This window comes from Pholcus phalangioides, unplaced genomic scaffold (genome assembly GCF_987345545.1).
Source record: "Pholcus phalangioides strain wild (caught in Gottingen) unplaced genomic scaffold, Ppha-v1.0 ptg000007l_1, whole genome shotgun sequence".
In the NCBI taxonomy this organism is placed as follows: Eukaryota; Metazoa; Arthropoda; class Arachnida; order Araneae; family Pholcidae; genus Pholcus; species Pholcus phalangioides.
Genome location: NW_028301600.1, coordinates 36,948,867 through 36,971,121, shown reverse-complemented (window position 1 = coordinate 36,971,121; position 22,255 = coordinate 36,948,867). Strand labels below are relative to the sequence as shown.

Here is a 22,255-nt window from a genome sequence, read left to right as displayed (position 1 = left end):
TTATAAGCGAGGTCTTAAAATTAGATTACGTAGCAATAGCCTGTATGCATAATTGCATTATTGAGATTTTCGCAGACAAAATAAGCTTATGAAGCACATCATTCAAATATAATATAGCATGGATATAGTTTTTTATTAGAAAACAAGATACAACAATATGCATACCACGCAAACTTTCTTTGAAATGTTAATGATTCTTTTGAGTTTAGGCTAACGGTTATCCTTTGAAGTTGACAGTATTGTACAATTTATTCAAAAGAAAAAATACCCACTGATGCACGTCACCAACCAAAAATACAATTGAATTAGCATAGATTCTCAACAGTGAGTGAGGGGATTTACAACAATTGTTCTTTTATCACCGCTATCCATAAAGTCATCACACAGAACAAAAACAGGGTTAAAGTTCAATAATTCAAAAAAACACAGACGATGCAAGTTTGCATACAAAAGCAGGATTTTATTAAATGTCAAAAATGTTATTGTCATAATAATTACATTTATTGCCGACAGGTAACGCTGAAGTTGAAAAAAATGTTAAGTGTCATTTGTTGATCAGAAATGTAACTATTGTGGCCAATGTAAGTTCTAGTTTATTGAAGAAATTTAGGTGTTTTGTATAAGAGAAAACACCAAGATATATATTATATCACCCGCAATCAATGAATTTTTTACAAAAAAGTTGGCTTTTGACAATATTTTTGTAGGTTTTTTTTGCAGTATGTTATATCAGAATTATTTTTTCGGTCAAGACCATTCTTTTGGTACGTTATATCCACAGTGTAGGTTTTGATCAGGGTATGTTATAATAGAGATAAAAATATGTGGACGTGAATGGGCCAAATTTCAAGGATTACACAACCGTACGTTACATCCATGGTGTATGTTATATCCGGGGTATGTTACAAGCGTACTTGACTGTAGGCTGTATTTTTCAGCCCTTTCAATAAGTCACAATTACTTTACGCCTATTGGGAAGTGACATTTTGGGAGTACGGGATGCAAAAGTGATCATAACTCACGAATTTTACGGGACTGCGCCATTATTAGTCTCATATTGTTATTTTTGCTTCTAGGCTGTTGAAGAGGAAAATATTTTTACATTGCCATCCTTCATTAGATAAATGTCACCGAATATCACCATTTTTTCTATTTTTCGTATATTTTTGACAAAACAAATTTCAAGTTAATGATAAAAACTCCTCATTCATAAATTTTAAATTTCTCTCGAACTTTCATGGGAAACGAACTCTCAGGTTTACTAGTTGTATCGCAGGATGTATTGATTCGCAAAGATAATTACTGTTCGAATAATTTATTCATAGCTAAAGTTGAAACATCAAATCGTATTTCTATCTTCAAATACACACGTAGCAATCTCAAATGAATTTGATTTTATAATTCTTTCTGCCCTACTCATTCTGTTTTCGTTAAGTAATTATCTAAAGCTAATAAAAATCTAATTGGTTTCATCGTGTAATTCAGATTAACTAAACATTAGTTTTGTCTGAAATACAAGGCAATTACTTACGTTTTCTCCGCATTGAAAACATTGAAACATATTTATACATTTGAAAGTTTTCACGAATAAAACATCCAATAATGTAATAAATGTTAAACAAACCTAATGGTTTGCTTTAAAATCAGATCAATAACTGCAGTTGTTCTAGTACTTAATTAATACTCAATAAAAATTTTGATCGCCCGCATACGCAATTTTATCGCAGAAGTTATTGATGTAGTTCTAGACATTTTGTCATATAGTGATGATAATGCTAAATAAGAAATATCGAAAATTTTCAGTCAATTCATGCATTAGCTCTTGTATGTGTTTAATGTGAGATTCAATAAGCCATTGTATTATTCCAGATTTCAAAATTGTATTATCAAACATTATACACAGAACTAGGATTTAAATAAGTAGTTCTTTTATATTCTAAGTCTCATTCTTTAAGAAATAGCTGTCACTATCAGGAATTTCCTCAACTTTTGAATATTTCATATGGAAATTCACAATAAAAAGGATCTGTAGTTATCTGTAATCAAAATACACTTATGAGTGACTTATGTATGAAAAAGTAACGAATTTGTTATGCTTATTGTTGAAAATAAATTTTAATCTACTAAATTTTAAAACTATGGCTTAACCAAAGACGGTGTGCTTTATTAAGATTTTTTTTTCAAATGAAAATATTATCAAAATTTATCACGGAATTACCGGGCGTTTGAATAGAAATCCTTCCGAAGCGCATGCTTCAGAACTTGGTATGATTAGCAGAAGATTTATGGTTTTCTTATGGATTGTAAAGAGCTTTAGGGTAACATTAAGGAATTCTCAGGAAATGGCGGAATAAATAGAATGCCAGGTTTTCAATGCAACAGACTTTCGATCGAGTTCACCTCAAGAAACAAATTGTAATTTCACAATTGAGATATATTAATCATTGAACTTGTGGCTGGCACACTTCGGATGCTAGAAAGATGGATGTAAAGCTTTTGCCATGGATCCTCGAATATGCGTGATAAATGGCCCCAATACACTGGAAGAAGTAGACGTTTGCTCACTAATCGATTATTTCTCTTAGTCACACATAGTCCTCGACGAAATAATGGTCATAGGCCAACAGATGGTCCTCATAAGTTTTCTCTAAGCTCTTTATTACTCTATGCATTAAGAAAGCTACCGTTAAAATTATCTTTCTCTAGTGGCAACGCATTTCCCGAATGATTAGTAAAAAAAAAAGATAATATCATGATGATAATCCCAAAAAATCTTGTCATTTTTCTAAAAATTTTCAAAGGATTCATCTGCTCATACAGCGTGAAAAGTATTTAAACGGAGTTCACATCTAGTGAATGTCGAAAATATGGAAAAATCAGCCTGTCTGAAATATGGTCGTCGTATGATGGATTGGGTGACCTCGTAAGGCCATGAAACACAGGCAATGACGAGGTATTCACTGATTAATCTTATCTATAACGTCCCGCTACAATTTAGTAACTGATAAATATAAGTTTCAATAAATAATTGCTCTTCGCTACACCAAGGACGTCGTGGAGGCTTGAAAACTTGCCGCCTCTTTCTAAAAAGCATATGCAAGCAGTTTTCTATTTGTTTTTATCATTTTATGGAATAAATATATTTTCACGAACATATTCCAGACAAACAATATAGAATTACCACAGTAACGAGTCATTCTTATAAGAACGAAAATCCACATATCATTATAACGTTTTTAATTTGAACTTGGTATTGCATATTTTAATCAAAATAATTACTTTTCATGGTGTTCATTAAAGAAGAGACAATAAGTTATGAAGCATTAGATACTGCAGCTTCTTCTGAGGATAAAGAAAGAAGCAAACTTATTATTTCAGCCGAGAAAAACAGGGAAACAAAATAATAAAAATACAAGCAGCAGAAATTAAATGGACCATCTAGCAGACACCATTATCTTTGCCCACAGGTTTCAAACCTCCAAACACTCACTTAACTAGAAAAGTCTAATTAAATGGAAAAGTTTCTTTTTCTCGGTTCATGGAATGATGTCAAAAAGAAAAAAAAAAAAAGGAAAAAAAAAATTAAGGATTAAAAATATATATATATAAATGACGTTAACTTTGAGTACAATCCCTTCAAGAGGAAGCTTTCGCTTCTTGCATTTAGTGAAGCTTTCCTGTATAATTAACGTGGCATGGAATGACAAAGAATTTCGATGATAAACACTTCATTACGAAAACGAAAGCAAAAAAAAAAAAAAAATAGAAAAGAAAAACAAATTTATTCGCCCTGAATGACAAGAAGACATTGAAATGTAAGTGGTGGTGGAGAGTCAAGTGAAGCTGGACGGCGTTAAGAAGCTGAATAAAAACCTTAGATAAATAATTTATATATTATTCAAGTATTTTTGTGAACGGTCATATATTCTTGTACAGATTGCATTTATTTTCATTCGTACCTCGTATTTCGACTAATTAGTAAGAATTCTAATGAATATATTCTATCCCATTTCAAACCACTCAACCCTATTTTGTCTCTGAAGTTAAACCGATCGTTCTTTATTAAGAAATGTTAAGATATCAAATCAAATGCAGTGTCTCTAGTCTTAGTAATTCGATATTTCATAATACAGTATATAGGGTGCATAGCAAACAGCACGCACCGCATTTTACTGGCGAACCGTTGATTCTACAGGCATACTTCCAATCACAAAAAATATCCGGATAACGTGGAGAACTCAGATACGGCATTCATGTTGAAATGGGTTGTATAATTATTGAATATAAAAATTAACTTTCTATACTGACACCCCGTGCCATCAAACGCCTAATTAGAAAGTTATTGCATGGTCTATCTTGATACTAACAAAAAAATCACATTTCTAAAAGCAATTTCACTGAGGTATTTGAATTCAAAAAATGGAGAAAAGTTGGGAAAAAACAGCATAAATAAGGATATAAAGAATAGATTTTTTTTAATAGTTTTACGTGTCAGTTTTTGTTGTTTTTACTTAACTTTTCTCCATATTTCGAATTCAAATATCTCAGTGAATATTGCACATGGAAACGTGGAATTTTTGTTGGCATCAGGAGATACAGGGCAACAATTTTCTAACTGGGTTTTGGGGCACACGGGGACTGTATAAAAAGTTGATTTTTTTTATTTTCTAATTATACAGCATCCTGAAACATGTGTGACATATCTGAGTACTACACGTTATTGAGAAAATTTTTCTAACTGGAAGTATACCTCTAGGGTCAATGGCTCGTCAGAAAAATGTCGTACTCCCCGTTTGTTGTGCACCCTGTTCATCTGTATATACTGTATATATGTCATTGCCAAAGTCTGAAGTTAGCCAGCTCGCAAACTGGCCGGCCCAGTTGATCAAGCCCGAAATTCGTGCATTCGCTTTGGTTTGCTGGCCGCCATATGTGGATCCCTACACATCCGAATATATGGATCACTAAGATACCGATATTCAGATTCCCTTGATCGTTAGGGTTGCCATAGTTACCCATATATAGGGCCTATATATATATTTTATTTCGGGATATAAAAAAAAACCTGTCGTAAAACAAAAGATATTGCATTATAGTTTGTAATTTGAATGTTTTTTTTTATCTATGGGAATGATTAGATTGTTTGCATTATGTAATATGCACCAAGATGAATATTTATAAAGTTATTACTATCATACAAGTAAGTGTCTTTGTTGTGAAGAGAAAAAAACCCACGTCAGTTTTTCATAATGGACGCCTCAACAGCCGAAATTATTATCGGGAAACCGCAGATATTTCCAATTCTTAGCTTACTGCGAATTTGGATCGAAAAAAAGACTTTCGATATTATTGACGCATATATATTTCCAATTTTCTTGTTTTTTTTCTTTTAATTTCAGTGATAGAAAAAAAGAGTCAATCTTTCAATATTTACGGAGTTGCAAGGAAAAGGTTTTGATATAAATATGGATGGCACATGGGGATCTCTAGAAATATTTCGTAAAATATTTCCTTTTCAACTCGATTTGCTTGAGTAGCTATGTTCCCAATAGATTTAAGTATCGTTTCTGGGGTAAAAAGATAGGAAAAGTTCCCGTATTTCGACCTAAACACCAGTGGCATTCTTCACCCTCACAAATTAGTAATCACTTCACACTTTCACGCGCTGGTTAACAACTCACTGCAAGTCAGTTTTCAGATAAAACTCATGAGGTACTTTTTATTTTTGCATTACTTAACATAGAATTTTAAAGAGTTTCAAGTTACCGAACGAGCCATTAAACGACATAACATGGCTAGGAAATTCCAGAGTTACGAGAGTGAAATTAACTGTTGAAAGACTATACAAATAGGGATATTGTGAGTGTTGTATAGATTTTGATTAATCAACAATTAAATGGCAATTTACGGTGCAGTATAAAATCACTTTCTTACATCATCGATCCAGTTGTTAAAGATAGTTCCTCTTATTTTATTCTTTTTTTTTTATTCTCACTCTACAACACAAAAATATTCTCTTATCTATAATTATTTTTTTTCACACAAAATCGTTCTGTCTCATCAGAACGCAATATTCCGTTCTATTTACTTTTTTTTATCACGTTATATGCTTTTATTTCTTGTCAGATGGAACTTTTTTATGGCTCTTTTTTTACCCGTTTTGACATCTTTCTGATGTTTACCTTATCCCAAGTTGACTTTTCCAATCCCCTGTCGTCTTGGCATTTTCTTTTACACTTCTTTCATTTTTACCATCCTCCACGACATTTTTTTCTTATATTTCTTCTGGTGAAGTGGGGAAAAAACGATCGAACTAGAAAAAAAACCTTTATACTAGTGCAGAATACAGATAAAAAAAATGCTCTTGCTTCTTTACCCTTCCATCAGTAGTGTACTAAAGGTGAGGTCGCAGCGATTTTGGAGGTGGAGGAAGCCAGCTCCTGAGAGGAGGTATAGAATATATATATAACGGCATACACACAGATATATATGTATGTATGTATGAAAAAAAGGCCAAGAATGTGAAAAAGAAGAAAAGAAAATCCGAAAAGATCTTCATTTTTCTTTTGTATCTAAAGTAAAAGAAAAGAACAAAATAGTGCGGATGTTTCTCGGAAACTTGCGTGCAAAAACTGTTCTCCTCTAGAACAAGAAAACAAGCTGCAAAGATAAAAGCGAACTCAGAAAAGAGACCATTTCTCCTTTACTTTCTCATTTTAGGGCAATGATTCTGAATTGAAAACATCACTTTTGTCTATTCTGTGACCTGAACGCAAGTGGGTGAAACCTGATTGGCGAAAGAACAGCAAATATTCTCTCGTCACGAAGGAAACGAGAAACGTTATCGAGTACGAAGTTGTGTTTGCCAATACTCTAGGGACTGTAGTCGATTGAAGCATGGCTACAGTGAACACGGCCATTCTGACCAACATAACCACATAAATTTTCATACACATACGTGCAGATTATGTACCAAAATGTTTCAATATATCTCAGATTAAAATACATATTCTATTCATAACCTTCCATTAAATTCACGGTCAAACGTCAAGATATAAGACACCTAAACAAACATTTTTGGGCATAGAATGAATGGTCGAATCGCAATAGCAAATGCGGTAGAAATTGCTTTTAGAGAGTGCATAACCCCAATAAAAACCAAACTCCGATCCGAAGGTGGATATGTATCCTCGATCGGAGTTGGATTTATATTATATTGGTGAGAGGACCATCAAAGTCATGCTACGCCAAACAATGACAAGCGATGGAATGACTTGTGGTAGGTTTTTCGTTACCCCAGTTGCACCACGACACGGGGCCTACCATATTACAACCCCCCGCACACTTGAATGGTTGATATCCTTGATCTTTCCATGAACTTGATCCTTTGAATTTAGAATCACCCTGTATATGTTATACACATACTGGCCAGTGAATAAGGCATTTTGATCCGATACTTCATTGGACGTCACTTACCTCAAATTACAGCATTTGCAAAGTTACGCATTGACTCTAAATGGTATTGTAGAACATTTATTTTAAATCAGGTTTCCGCCAGACAATACCCAAATTTGTATAAATTTGATAAAAGAAGACGTTTATATTGAATGTGTCTCTCTAACACGACCCAAACTTTTTCTATTTCCTTCCGATTTGGTCTTTGTCTCGGTTTAAGGAGATGATTACATTCAATTTCATACTCCAAGAACAATAAGCAAACAATTTTTACTGGATTAATAATAGAAATATCAAGTTCACGATAAGTGGAAGACCCATCATGAACTTGCGGTGGAAATGCAAAATTTCAGACTGAATATTTGCAACAATGATCAGCGTTCCTTCCAGAAATTTCAGGGACCAAAACCATACTAATCAAATGTGCACAATATGATGATAGCCCCAGCAGAACCTTCAACTGTGTTTAAAAAGCGATATTGTTTGCGCAATTAGTACGAACTCTAATTCCTATAGAACTTTGCACTGTCCCTATTCTGCACAACTACTGCACTGAGTGACCACTTTATTAGGACCACATCGTCAATATTTCGTTGGGCCACTCTTTGCCTTTAATACAGAGAGTTGAGTCTTCTTTACATGTTGATAGGTCGTTTGTGAAATCTGAGACCATGCTTGATGAATAGCATTTCCCAACAGTGTGAGATTGAATGGTTGTGGATCGAGATGTGTGTCTGGTGGTCCTTCAACCCTCATCCCACAAATGATCAAGGGGATTGAGATCTGGGGATTGTGGAAGTCATCTAAGCAAAGTAAACTCCCCTTCACGTTCCTCAAACGAATCTTGTATAATCCCAGTACTATGGCAGGACAAATTATCTTGTTAAACGTAGCCACCGCCATTGGGATAAATCATTAACATAACAAGATGTACTTGGTCAGCAGTGATGTTTTTATATGGTATTTTATTCAGTCGTTCATGGATATGAATTAAAGGGGGTCAAAAGCATGGCAGGAAACATTCCCCAAACCATCACATTGCCTCCACCAGCTTGAAGGGCTGTAAGCACTTAGCGTCCATACTTTCGTGCAGTTTCCGCCAACTTCTCATTTGCCCATCTGCATGATATAACTGAGAACGTGATTCCCAAAGGACCGCATAATTTGTTTCTAATTATCCACCTCGGATTCTTGCGTTCTTTAGCGAATTCGAGACGCTTTTCTTGTTAGTTGCAGGCAGCAATGATGGTCGAACTGGCCTTCTGCTTCCATATGCTATACGATGCATTGTACGGCGAACAGTGCGTTAAGAGATCCTTTGAGATGATTATTGATTAAAATCGGCTGTAATTGCTGCACTGTTATCATTTTGCTATCGTTTACAAGTCTGGAGACTGTCCGTTCCACCTAAGCATTCGCCAGTCAGTGACAACCACAAGTTGCAAGTAGAGACATCTTTTGATTTACCTGACAGTCCAGTCTTTAAACAATGTAACTGCAACTGCTCTTAAACATTTCACTAATGCAATGATTTCGCTGACATTCGCTCCATGGCTCCGATCTTCTACAATCATCCCACGTTCGAAGTCCTTCAAATCACGTTTCTCTCCCCCATATATTCACTTGAAATTCACCTATACTACTGATACAGGAACTAAGCTTTCCTGTTTTATACTAGCCTAGCCCTCTAGTGGCAATAGTGTGACGCCAAAGCTCATTTGCTTAAAACTGTCAAGGTGTCATAATAACGTGGCTACTCATTGTATACGCTCAAATACCAAAAGCATGTTCATATAAGTGCTGTGAACATGTGTGAGTTGCATGATCCCAGAAATTTTCATGCCTTCAAATAATTTGTTTACATCCATCAAAGGTTTTCAATTCCCTTTCCAGCCTGACTATACAAATATGAATTTGTACAATTGTTTCATCACAAATACTCCAAAAAAAAAAAATTATTCGGTTCATTTCAAAATTTGAGTAAGATGAATATGTGAAAAACAACCAGCAGAAATTGATTATTAGGAGAAATAGAAAAATTGTAATCTTTATATATATCTCTTTATATATGAAAAAAATTGCCCACAATTAATAAAATAAAATTTTTATTGAAATTGAATAAGTATTTTTTCTCTTTTCTTAACAATCCAAGCTATCTTTTTCTCTTATTTTCTGAAAGTTTTCATTTTTACTTGGATTTTAAAATTTATATGAAATTCGGACACTTTTTCTTAAACATGGAATATAAAAATTTACGTACGTAATACGAAGGAAAAAAACAAATAAAAAACTTACATTATCCGTACCACTATTGACTTTTTGATGCATACGATATAACTTTTCTTCTCTTATGGAATAGACTGACTGATTGTGTTGGCTTGATACATAAACATACTTACGTCAATGAATACAAACTGATTACTGACGTTAATACAAAAGTTTGTAATCCATCTTATTATTTGCTGAAGAAAGTTCCCACAGTTTCATAAAAGATATGATACATTAATGATTCCTTTTCCACATTATTTTGTTGGAAAACGTCCAAGACAGAAAAAAATCTATTATGCTGCCTCAACGAGATTTTGCATGCGATCAAAGTAATGACTGTTTCAGACGGATACACATGCACGTAAATGCAGAGCACCAGACTATAGAAATTCTCATCAGACACAGAGAGTCTTTGTACTGTTGTGGATGTAACAATTGAGATAATTAGTCGCGACATATTTCTAGTTGCTGTGGAGCACGTACCGTAGTTACCATCAGAATAAGGAATCTCCATGTACAGCGCATGGGTTAACTATTCCTTATACACCCACGCAATGGTAGAATACAGATTTCTACATCAAAGGATATGGTGAATAGATATATTAAAATTGCAATATCACTACATGATGAAACCATTGGTAGCGTCTTCATTTTTTTTCTTTGTCTAGTAAAATATACCAACACATTATAAACACTGGAATATAGATAAAGCCATTGTCCATCAGATACGTACTATTTAATATAATATTGAAATCCGTAAAAAAATGAAAGTACACTTACCTTGACGGTAGATGATTAACAGCGTAATTGGCATGAGTTTCCATGTAAGCAGGTAAACTGTCGAATATGCTGAAAAAGAACCATTTAACATAATAAAATAATCTGCTGTATTATAACGGGGAGTAGTTTGAACATCAATGATTTCATGAAGATGTTGTTGATGAAAAAAATTAATAAATTATATATATATATTGCACGACTTAGATATACAGTGACAGTTAAATAAATGCGATATTAATAATAATATTTGGTGTCAAAATATATCACTGATCAATATAGAGACAGTTTTATAATCGTATTAAATACAGTCAAGATTTAAAGAATCCGTTAAAAGATTTCTTGATCCCTGTGGAATGCGATACCGGAACAATTTTAATAAAAAATATTTTAAATATTCGTTATAACCAATATGTCATAAAAGCCGAGTTCAGTGGAAAGTGCTAAAACCTATATACTGCTTCTTGGTCATTCATATTATATTTCAATGCCAATTTGTGAACCAATGTTAAACAGATCACTCATGACGTATATCAAATGCTGAAATATCAGATATTATATATATATCAAACTTATTTCTAAAAATATATTTATAACGAAATTTCACCTCGTAAAATTCAAAGTTGAGCCGGAAATATAAGTCCTAGAGTCACACGCCTGCTATTCGGAAAGACGCTGAGTTTAAGATCTTTCACGAAATTGCTTGAATATAGGTAGGGTAAACGTAACCTAAATAAATGGTTCACAAATTAGCATTGGAATGCAATATGAATGACCAAGAAGCAGTATATAGGTTTCAGCGCCTTCTATTGAAACTCGGCCTTTTATCACATATTGGTCATAACGAATATTTAAAATATTTTATTAAAATCATTTATTAATATTAAAGTGAATAATTAATATCTTTCTGAGACGCCACGCGACTTATAATATCGAGACACATCTAATAAACTAAAAATTAAACACGACACAACTTATCTGAATATACAACAAAAGTTTAGTAAGTTTGTTTGTTTTTTCAATATAAACTTACACAACACATATACTTATCTCCAAGGGTTTATGCAAAACTTTTTTGTATTCCCAGAGATAACAGAATAAGAAATAAAACGACTTACCTCACCCACCAGCAATCAAATATTCATCCCAGAAAATCCGTAGATTTAATATAATTTGTGCTCTATGTACGCTTGACTATTGATGAGTATATATTTATCAGGTTTAAAGTCCTAACAGAGGAGCTTTATTTACACATATATTCATCTTCTGTGAAATAATTACATAACACTGTTCTAACTTTTCTAATGTCGAATCGAATTACCTCATTACATAGATTAAATCAATGGCGATATTTCACATGTATTCTGGAAATTCGAGTCTATTTGCTTGATGATAGTAATAACAAACTATCGAAGGGGTTATTCAAAACCTAAGGTAACAAGAGCTCTCAGTGGTGTCGGTGGATTAGGGCGAATTTTCAACAGTAGCCGCAATATAGAAGACTACAGCTTTATCACAATCATTACATAGCTCATTTGATGTGTAATATCCTTGCGATATCAATTCTAAAATGGCTGTGCTCTCGGAAGTTCTGTCAAATGGGGATATGCGTAGTGGGATTAGGTTTTGCGTTCGAAGGTCTCACCAGCAGAAGTTCATTGTCAACTTCTTCAGGTGTCCAGTGCGAATGCAATGTCTTCGAAAAAGCAATGAGTTTTACATTTAGCGAGGCAATGGACTTTATGGTAGTGGTTTACCAATGGGATTACTAATTTTGATAATGGCAGGGCAGATCTGAAAGACAAGCAACATTCTTATCGAAAAAGCACATCGCCTCAGATGAAAATATGCTTCGCATTGAAGGTATGATTCGGAATGATCATTGCATTCAACTTAGTGATATTGCTAAGAAATTCGACATATCAGCAACTCGCAAAACGGCATCGTGCTGCTGCGCGATGCCCAGCTCACATGAAATAACAAACAGCACAACCGTGATGCAAGAGATTGGGACAGATTATTGTAGAAAGAGTGTGACAATATCGAAAAGTAATGCATACAAAGATTGTGCAAATATTGTGCTAATAAAATAAATAGAGAGAGAGCTCTTGCTATTTTATTTTCGAATAATCTATGTAAAGAACGAGTTGCATTTATTACATACAGAGGGTTAGCGAAAAACAAGTTCCCCACTTCAGAGAACCCTGGAGTGCGTTCCACTGCTCCCAATCAGACGAAATTGGTAATTCAAATGATACGCGTTTGTCATTTATTAAATAAAAAATAGTGCAAAAAATCAATATGCGGTGCTGGCACACATACATATTTAATATAGTTACACAAATAAAAGTTCATTATATGTAGCACTAAAACATTGCTCAATATGCTCCCCTTCATTATGAACAGTGCTCTATTCGCACATTACAGCATTCGGCGCCATGTCCTTGAATACTACGGCAAACTCATTACATTCAGCTGTGGGAAATTTGGTTTTTCGATTAGAGCACATTGTTTTTTTGCACGAATGTTTGTACTATTATTTTTTAATTAATACCGTATTCTTCCAAATTAGCCGGCACGCCGGAAAACATCGAGGGAGGCCAGCATGGCGGGAAATTCGAGTAGCAGATGCTGGAAAATTCTTAAATACAGTAGTAGGGACGTTTGATTAACGCCCGAGTGGGCAGTGGTAAGACGCTTGTCTTCGAATCCGGGCGAAGAGCATCAGAAACAAGTCCTTTACCTACCGACCCTGGAACGACCACCGATATAGATGGTGCTTTTATTTCCCACTCAACTCCACTGGTTAGATATTGCCGTATGGAGATATATGACCGGAGTTGGTGTACGGAAAAGTTGTGTTTGTGATGAATATAGTCAGACCACGATATTATGCTACAAAATTTTACGATCATACCCCGATATATTGATAACAAATTTTGCGATTGTGCTCCGATATAATGATACAATACATGTATGAATTACTATGTATAGTATATTGTATACTACGATTTATCATGTTTACCAATGACGCGACGCTTGGGTAATACGTATAATCACCGGTGAACGCGATAATTTTTTAGTACTTATTAAATTTTCCAAAGACGCTTCGGTATTATGCATAGTTTCCGGTAAAAGTGATAATTTATTTAAATTTACCAAACGTACTTAAATGCTTGGTAATTATGCATAATAACTGGATATTATCTATAATAACTGCATTTATCAGATTTACCGTAATAGATATACCAACGGTTTGTGCATGATTAGAAAGAATGTCCAACATGAGAATTACGATCATAGAGTTTCATATAGTACAGAATGCTGATTTCGCTTTTCAATAATCTTGGAGGGCCATGGATTGAAGACCCCTGCTGGTGAAAGATATACTTGATCTAAATATATTTATACTAATGGCAAAGTTTCAAAAAAAAAATATTCAAATTCCGACAACGGATTGATAAAAATAACAAAAATAGACCAAAACGTCTGTTGTTTTTCTAACAGTTACATGTCCTTTTCCTGTCTTGGAATAAAACATCTAGGCATTCGATTAAAGATTCAAAAGGATAGGAAGACCTCCAGCATTAAGAATAGACACAGATACATTCAGAAATGATGCAAGAGAAAAGAAAAATGATTCGAAATGTATGTCCAAGAAACGGCTGGAATATAGAAGAAAACAAAAAAAGTTAGTTTCTGTAGAGAGAGGTAAACCATGAGGTATAAAAAAAGAAGTAAGAACCAAAGAAAGGGATTTAGAACAAAACATCCTTCCACACAATGTTTTAACTTACGCCATAACAAATACGATAACCTAAAGAATTCGTATTATTGCGATGTAGGAATTTTTTCAAATGATTTATAGTGCAGATTTCGCCGCAAAAGTGAGCTTTAAAGAAAACGGAAATAAAGGAATAGATCGAATAAAAAGTAAAATAAAATAATAATGGAAAAAAAAAAAACGAACAATATCAAACATAGTAATCGTACAGCATATCCCAGGTAAAGCATCAAAAAATCTCGATCCACCATTAAAATTGCAATAAAAACCGAAGAAAAGATAGGAATGCCGAAAGATGAAGGGAAAAAAATAAAATATATTGCATTCGATTTTAAAGAAATCGAAACGCTTCTCCAAGATACCAGAGATATAGTCTTACTAAGCCATGGAAATAAGTATTTCGTACTCCATTAAAAATATTTGTAAAAATAGCTCAACATCTCTTTTTTTGGAAAAAGCAAAATTACTTACGGAATGGTATTTTTTATGATGTTTTTCCATATGAATTTTTATGTTTTCCACTTTTTATGGATTGCTTTTACCACTATAACCAATATATTGTTTGCAATGGTCATGAAAAATTATACATGTATGGCATTTCATGATAATAAATTACAGTTCCTCTTCAAGTTTCACGAATGTTCCCGAAAAAAAGCTATTCAGATTTCAACTAAAAATAAATTATTGATATAATTCATCCAAATTGCTGATCAAACATGATAATGGGAAATAAATGACTCTAATGTGTTCCCACGCACGCAACCATCAGCATGATTAGCATTTGGCATTGAATCTAGGGAAGCATGCATGCATTGGCAAGCATATTGATATCTCAGTAGTATACTAATGAGTCTGTGACTTACCGGCGATGTAATAACAATATTTCCATGTTAATAAAGTAATAACAATATTCCCATGGCTGGAAATAAAGTAAAAGTAAAATAATAAAAATATTCGATATGAACTTTTTTCGCAATTTTCGAACAGTCGAGACAAATGAAGATCAAACGACTGCCATGTTGTAGAAGCATATTTAATAAAACTCATTAAACTGTGCATTTTTTTGCAATAACTTATGTAAATATTTTATATTATTTCTTGCTAATCGATTTATGATTTAACTATTCATATATGTACTATAGAGTTAATTTTAGAATTACTGGAAGCAGTCACTCATATAAAAATCGAGAAGATGTTATATCATGATAGCTTTATATTCATTGTTTCACTACTAAGTAATTGTAATGCTGACATACGCATGTCACCATTCGTGACTGACCCACTATGGTCATCTTCGACTAAAAATGATTTTTTTTCATTATTTGGACAGTATAGAGTCGATTTTAAGTGACTGCACTGCATGTGGAGTTATATATGTGTATCGTATCACATACGGCAGATCTGATATCGAATCCACGGTACTCATCATGCTTCTTTGTCTCTGGTTAATATTTAATCTGTCCAAGTCATTAGCCTGAACCAGGACTGTTATAACTGGGTACTATCTATTCAGCTATAAATTGTAACAGTATAAAAACAATGACCATAACGTCGGCGTTCAAGCTGAAGTCACCAACTCTACTTTTGAGATTTTGTCAATTTTAACTTTTGAATCGTTGTGAAAAATAATGAAAATTATTTTAAAAAATTCCAACTGCTACAGTTGGTTCAATGATGGTAAGATAACTGGTTCGTGGTTCATAACTATTCATATCATGAAAAAAATAATTGGAAATTCTATCATCTGAAATTCTATGAAGTCATCATCGTTGACTGTTGATTAAACAGTCATAGAAATCAGAAATTATAAACTGAGTCGGTAGATAAAAAATAACTAAATTCTGTCAAGAAAATAAATAAATCTAACAAAAATATTTGTTTTTCAAATCTGAAATATAACCAAATCCTTATTGTGTAAATATGAAAAAAAAAAAATTTCCTAAGAGAAATAAAGTTTTAAATAATTTTCCTGCCCCAGTAACATATTTATTTCGATTATCATAATTCAAAAATGTTTGGATATTTTAATTTCAATATTTGCTTCTCGTTGCATCATATGTATATATATTTTAGAAAATGAATTTTTTGATCTGAAAGCGAAATCTTGAGAAATTTCTAAAGCTTGCCGTCATCTGAAGGAAATGATGAATTCAAATTAAAGATCAACGCGAATGAAATTTCGAGCGCAAAATGCCTGTAGGTAGAAATATTTAAACAAAATGATTCGCTGTTGAAGAACGAAGAGCTTACAAATTAAATTTCAGATCGACGGCAACACCACATCAATCACTTTACTCCCCCCGCGGAGGTATTAACGGGATTTTTCTTCTATTCTAATCATAATAATTCTATCATGTGGTGAAGCGAGCTTTCAATGCCTCCAAGTAATTTCCGGCTTGTCACAAAGTTGCGAAATGTGTAGATCCTCCATTCCAGGAATTCCTGCTTGTACTATAGTCTGAGGAGAGCCGGGGCTTGAATACGAGATAAGGTTCTCCTCTAGCTTCACTTAATGAATTCTCTACAACACGGTGTGAAAACAGCATTGGCTACTTGCATAAGTTACTACTGAAATCGTATATGCATGCGTTTTAGCGGAATATTTTATATGATTTTGTAACCTCTCCCCGTGCATATAACGAAAACGTACGTGGCTTTTAATATTTAGAAAATGAAACAGTATTATTCGAGCATCTGCAAATACAAATTCACCCGATGAACGGCGTTCTCACGGTTGAAGAACGATATTTAATGTGACAGCGTTATTCGATTTCAATTGCGTACCATTCCCTCGATGATTACCTATATTTATATCCTAAAGCTTAACATGCAACTTTTAATGCTATGGAAAATGCAATACGTCTTTGTTGAACTAGTCTAAACCCTGACAGTCAGTTTTATCGCTATTTGGTGCTTAGTGAATCGGTATTCGAGTGATATGAGCTATAAACTACAAGAGGCGCGGGAAGCTCATGATGTAATGTCAAAATTCACTTAGCATTTAATTAACATGTATGCCTAGTTAAATGCGATGGTTCTACTTCCTGTTTTAATGAAGAACGCTTTCGACTCGCACGCCTCTATTCTTCAATTTAATCGACATATGCTACTGTCAAATAATGTCTTCTACTAGAGGACAGAGAGTTGCTGTGTTGTGTGTCGTCGGTAGAAATATAAATTTGCACAATATAAAGAGATATGTTTGTGTTGGAAATTAACTGTTTCTATTAAACCATGATATTGAGTGAAAAAAAGGATCAAATATTATGGGAATGCCTAAGATAGATTTTATGTATTTTGTAAACGTTCAAAAGATGAATTGAAAAAGTATATATGGGAATTTATATATATAAACTGTAAATTGCAGAACAGGACAGAACGGACCAGCTACGACCAGGCTCTGTCGCTTACGCAATATAAGCTCATTGCCCGGAGGGCGTGATCGTGCCAGAGAAAATTCTGAGTTACAAAGGAGAAAAAACATAATTGGGGTCCTCATCTAGGGATCTAAAGGAGAGCCCTAGTCATGTATGTGCATCCATCTACAATTATGAAAAAAATGTGCGAGGTCACACATATAACGCAGAGAATCAGATTATACAATGAGATCGAAGGGCCCTCTACTTTTGGGTACCTAGGACCCTTAGACAATATGCATTCAAATACAGGATTCAAAGTAACATGCGCTAGTATAAATATACAGGAGGCATAGCAAACGGGGGTTTGACATTTCACTGGCGAACCGTTGACCCTAGCGCGTTATTTAGAAAATTCCCCAAATAACGTGTAGTACTCATATGTGATTTATGTTTCAAAAGGAATTGTGTTGTAATTAAAATAGAAAATTAACTTATTCAAGTCCAAATGTGCACTAAAACCCAATTAGAAAATTGTCGCCCTGTCTCTCCTGATGCCAATAAAAAATACCATGTTTCTAAGTGCAATATTCGCTGAGATAATCGAATTCGAAAAATCGAGGAAAGTTGGGAAAAACAGCTACAAATACGGAAAAATCGTTTTACTGCATGTACAAAAAATACGATTGAACTTGAACTTTTATCATTAAACTTTTTTTTTAATTTTCCATCAATCCGTACAATATTCTTTTCAACTGGCATGATTTCCATAATTATTTTCAGTTATTTATGCTTCAAATCTCCAGTATTAAAATAAATGACTGCCCAGCGAATGTAGTTCTCTAATATATATATCTTGTATATATTTCAATTTATCACCCATCTTCATTGTTTCTATTGTTACGTGGATTCTATTCACCGTATTGGATATAAAAATATTCAGTACTGTCACATTTCTTTTTTTAAATATAGTACTCTATTTTGTTTCATTCTATTCCAAAATGATTGACTTCCTTTTGATGAAATGAAATCTGTAATTTCTTTTATTTTCCAGCTCATAGGAAAATAAAAATGGTTTAGTTTCAATCGAAATATGAGGTACAAAAATGCAAGATAAAAGTCCTACGAAAATACAAAAGTTCTCTCAGTTTTTCGACTATGTAAGCATATCTAACCGACATGTGAATAGTTAATGCATCTGTCTACATATTTTACCTTGAAAGCGACATCAGCCACGGAACATTTATGAGATGAATAGTTAATTCAGTCGTTTCGTCGAAAATGTTGTTATCCATCTTGTTAAAGGTTTTTGTTTTGATAGAATTTTATGTACTAAAAATTCGGTCGTATTTCTAATTTTAATTTATGGTAAGTAATTTTGTAAAGGATTAATTTAAATCAATGAATATATTACGACTTGCGTTTTCTTAGTTAACTGTACCTAATTTATTAAAATATTTTTTGGCATATTCTTGTATTATTGAATTGAGATATAGGAATTAATTGCAGTGGAAATATGCTGAATAAATAAATAAATATATATATATTTATTTATTTAAAAAAAAAAAAAAAACTTTCCAGCCAGTTTTTTTAAAAAAATTATTTCAGAAATCGAAGGAAACATGTTTTCTTATACAAAATATATGTGATACAAACAATTGGTTAACATTTAAATATTTATAGTGGTAAAGATATAAAAATATCAAATAAATATACTGATGGTGAAAATCTACAGATGCTTCTTTTTGTGATGATATTGTCCTAATATCTCAAAATCTGCAAGAATTTGAAACAATGCATCTGCAAATTAATCATTAAAGCCGACAAATGGGACTGGAAATGACCCTGGTAAAATCAAATGGATGAGAAATGAATTCTGCAGCATGTATACTGTACTATACAATTTAATAGTTCACCTCTAGAAATAGTGAAATCGTATATTTATCTCGGTCAAGTTGTTCAAATGATCAACGACATTACACTTCAAGCTAGCCAAAGAAAACGAGCAGTATGTATTGCATTTAATAAAATTGAAATCACTCTGATAGATTCAAAAAGTTGAAATGAAGAAAAGATGAAGTCTTTTCAATAGTCATATTCTTCCTTCAATAACTTATGGAACTGGAATCCAACAAAAAAGGAAGAGGAAAACCTGAAGTCAACTAAACATGCCAGAGAGCGTCACATGTACAATATCAGTAAACTTGATCACATTAGAAATACAGATATCAGTGCTAAAACAAAGATGTTGTAAAGGCAATATATATAAACAAGAGGAGATGGTCAGGCCACATAGCAAGATTCAAAGACAATAACTGGGCATCCAGAGGCACCAGCTGGTATCCTAGATCAGTGTTTCTTAACCTTTTTAGCCTATGGCCCCGCTTCACATCATATTTTCCTCTCGTGACCCCCGTCTCTCATCCAGGAGCAAGACCCTTTATAATTATTGAATGGAATTTAGTCAAATCTAAATTTGCAATGAACATAAATTTTATAAATAAAATTTGATCTGGACCTGTGGGTCAGGCGCGAATCCAGACACAGGGCCGTCTCAACATCAGGTAGTTCCCAGGAAAACTGATGCTCTGGGTCGCGCATACTTAACTGGCAATAGCAGTTTGTTTTTGTACCTACTTACTCGAGAAGATCATTGTATGTGTTCTCATCATGTAGGCCCTCTATGGGCATGAGGCTCCCCCGGGTCATGAATGGATGGGCCCATGCCATATGATGGTCCTGGTTTTAATGGGCAGCTCTGCTAGATTCTGATAGTAGTCACATTTTTTCCCCACCATACTTCACTTCCAAGCTTTATTTCTTCCCAACTCTCTGAAGCCAAGTAACCACCTCCCATGGCTCCCCTTTTACCTGATTTTTACCCGTGGCTCTCCTAGAATATACCAGGGCCACAATGGGACCATGTGACCCCACGTTCAGAACCAGTATCCTAGACAATTTCAACGAAAACCTAGATCCAACTGTAGGGGTGATGGGGAGAACCTGGGAGAGAAAGACAGAGTTTTGGCAGCTCTGCTACCTGTATCAGTGATGAGAAGCCAATGATAGAAGCACGGGCCCATCTAGGTTAGTGGTTCCCACCTATTTTTCCCTTCCCGCACCCCAGAGCAATGCGACTTACCTTCCCACACCCTCTTGGCTAATGCTTTTTTACCTGTTAGAAAAAATGCAGTTTTTCCTGTAATTGAATACATTAATTATCCAGAAATTAATTTCTATGAATTCTTTTATTATTGCATTTTCGGCTATGGTTAATATTTAACTTTGGCTTCCATTTTTTTTAAATGATTCAAAAACGAAATTTAAAAAAAATATATTTTTACACATTTTTTGAGATTCGTAAAAAAAGATTAATTGAATAGTTTTTAATTTATATACATATATTGATTCCAGCCAGAGCAATTATAAATTACAGTTTCTTTGACGGTTGACTGAATTTTTTTATGTTTTTCCTGAGTCGTGTGTTCACGACAGTTTCATCTCTAAGTACAACATGTTAATAACACGAGGTACCAATGTGAACAAACCACGAAACAGTTTACGTAAATAATGACATTTTTCTCACCGAAAATGGAAAACAAGTACGATCGCTAATCGAAAAAAAAACTTCTACAACGCAAAATTCGTATCACACATTTCTGCTAGAATCAAAAAATTCAATTTTCATCATCATACATCATCATCATTTTCATCGCACCCCCGGTTAGGAACCCCACTGATCTTATATAATCAAAAAAAATATTATAGTACCCTGTAGTGTTGGTGTGACCTACTTGATGCGTGTAAACATAGACACTATTACAAGATCGATGGTAATTTTTATCAAAGTAATATCTCATCAACTACTATTTCTATCAATATTATCAGTATTGTCCGTACGTGTTATGAACAGTATGCATAGCGAAAACAAAACACACCGCAAATTAATGGCGAATCGTTTATCCTAAAGAGGAATACTACCAATTAGAAAAAGTTACCAAATAACCCGTAGACCACAGATAAGTCATTCATACTGCAAGGGGTTGTATAGTTATTAGAATAAAAATAATTAACTTTTTGTAAGGATATCTCACGTACTCAAAAACTCAATAAGATAGTTATTGCTGTGTCTGTCATGAGGCAAGCAAAAAAATATCTACGTTTCTAATTCAATATTCGCCGAGATATCTTAATTCAAAGACGGAGAAAAAGTGGTAAAAATACAGATTAAATGGGTGTAACACGCGTTTTATCCGTATTTATGCAACTTAGCAAAAAATAACACACTTTTACATAAATAAACCTATTTAAAAAACACAATGCTGCAGGAGTCTTATAATTACACGTAAATCTTCAATTTTTGTAAAGTATTAACTCATTACACAAACACATACACATACATACACATACAGATTTTCATTTAAACATAATTTGCATAATAGTTCTGTCATAAAAGTGACATTTGTTACAGGCTTATTTTGAAATTAATTCAGAGAAGTGAGAGAATTTATTTTCATATTATAAAGCTTTGAATAACTCAAGGGTTTCTTACTCCCTCTTATAAACTGAGATGCCAGAAAAACTGATACACCCATGTAATATCGTGTATATCTCT

The 22,255-nt window shown here is 33.6% G+C and overlaps 1 protein-coding gene across 5 annotated transcripts in view; it reads right to left on the bottom strand.

Annotated features, from left to right (window-relative positions):
* LOC149085241 (uncharacterized) overlaps positions 1-22,255 on the bottom strand; it is a 396,426-nt gene that overhangs the window by 346,531 nt on the left and 27,640 nt on the right. For 3 of the 5 annotated variants that reach the window (XM_089233124.1, XM_089233128.1, XM_089233125.1), the window contains exon 2: positions 10,504-10,572. The exons of the other annotated variants lie outside the window; for them this stretch is intronic. The gene's annotated coding sequence lies outside the window, so the exon portion shown is untranslated. The remainder of the gene's footprint in view (positions 1-10,503; positions 10,573-22,255) is intronic. 5 annotated transcript variants of the gene reach the window in all.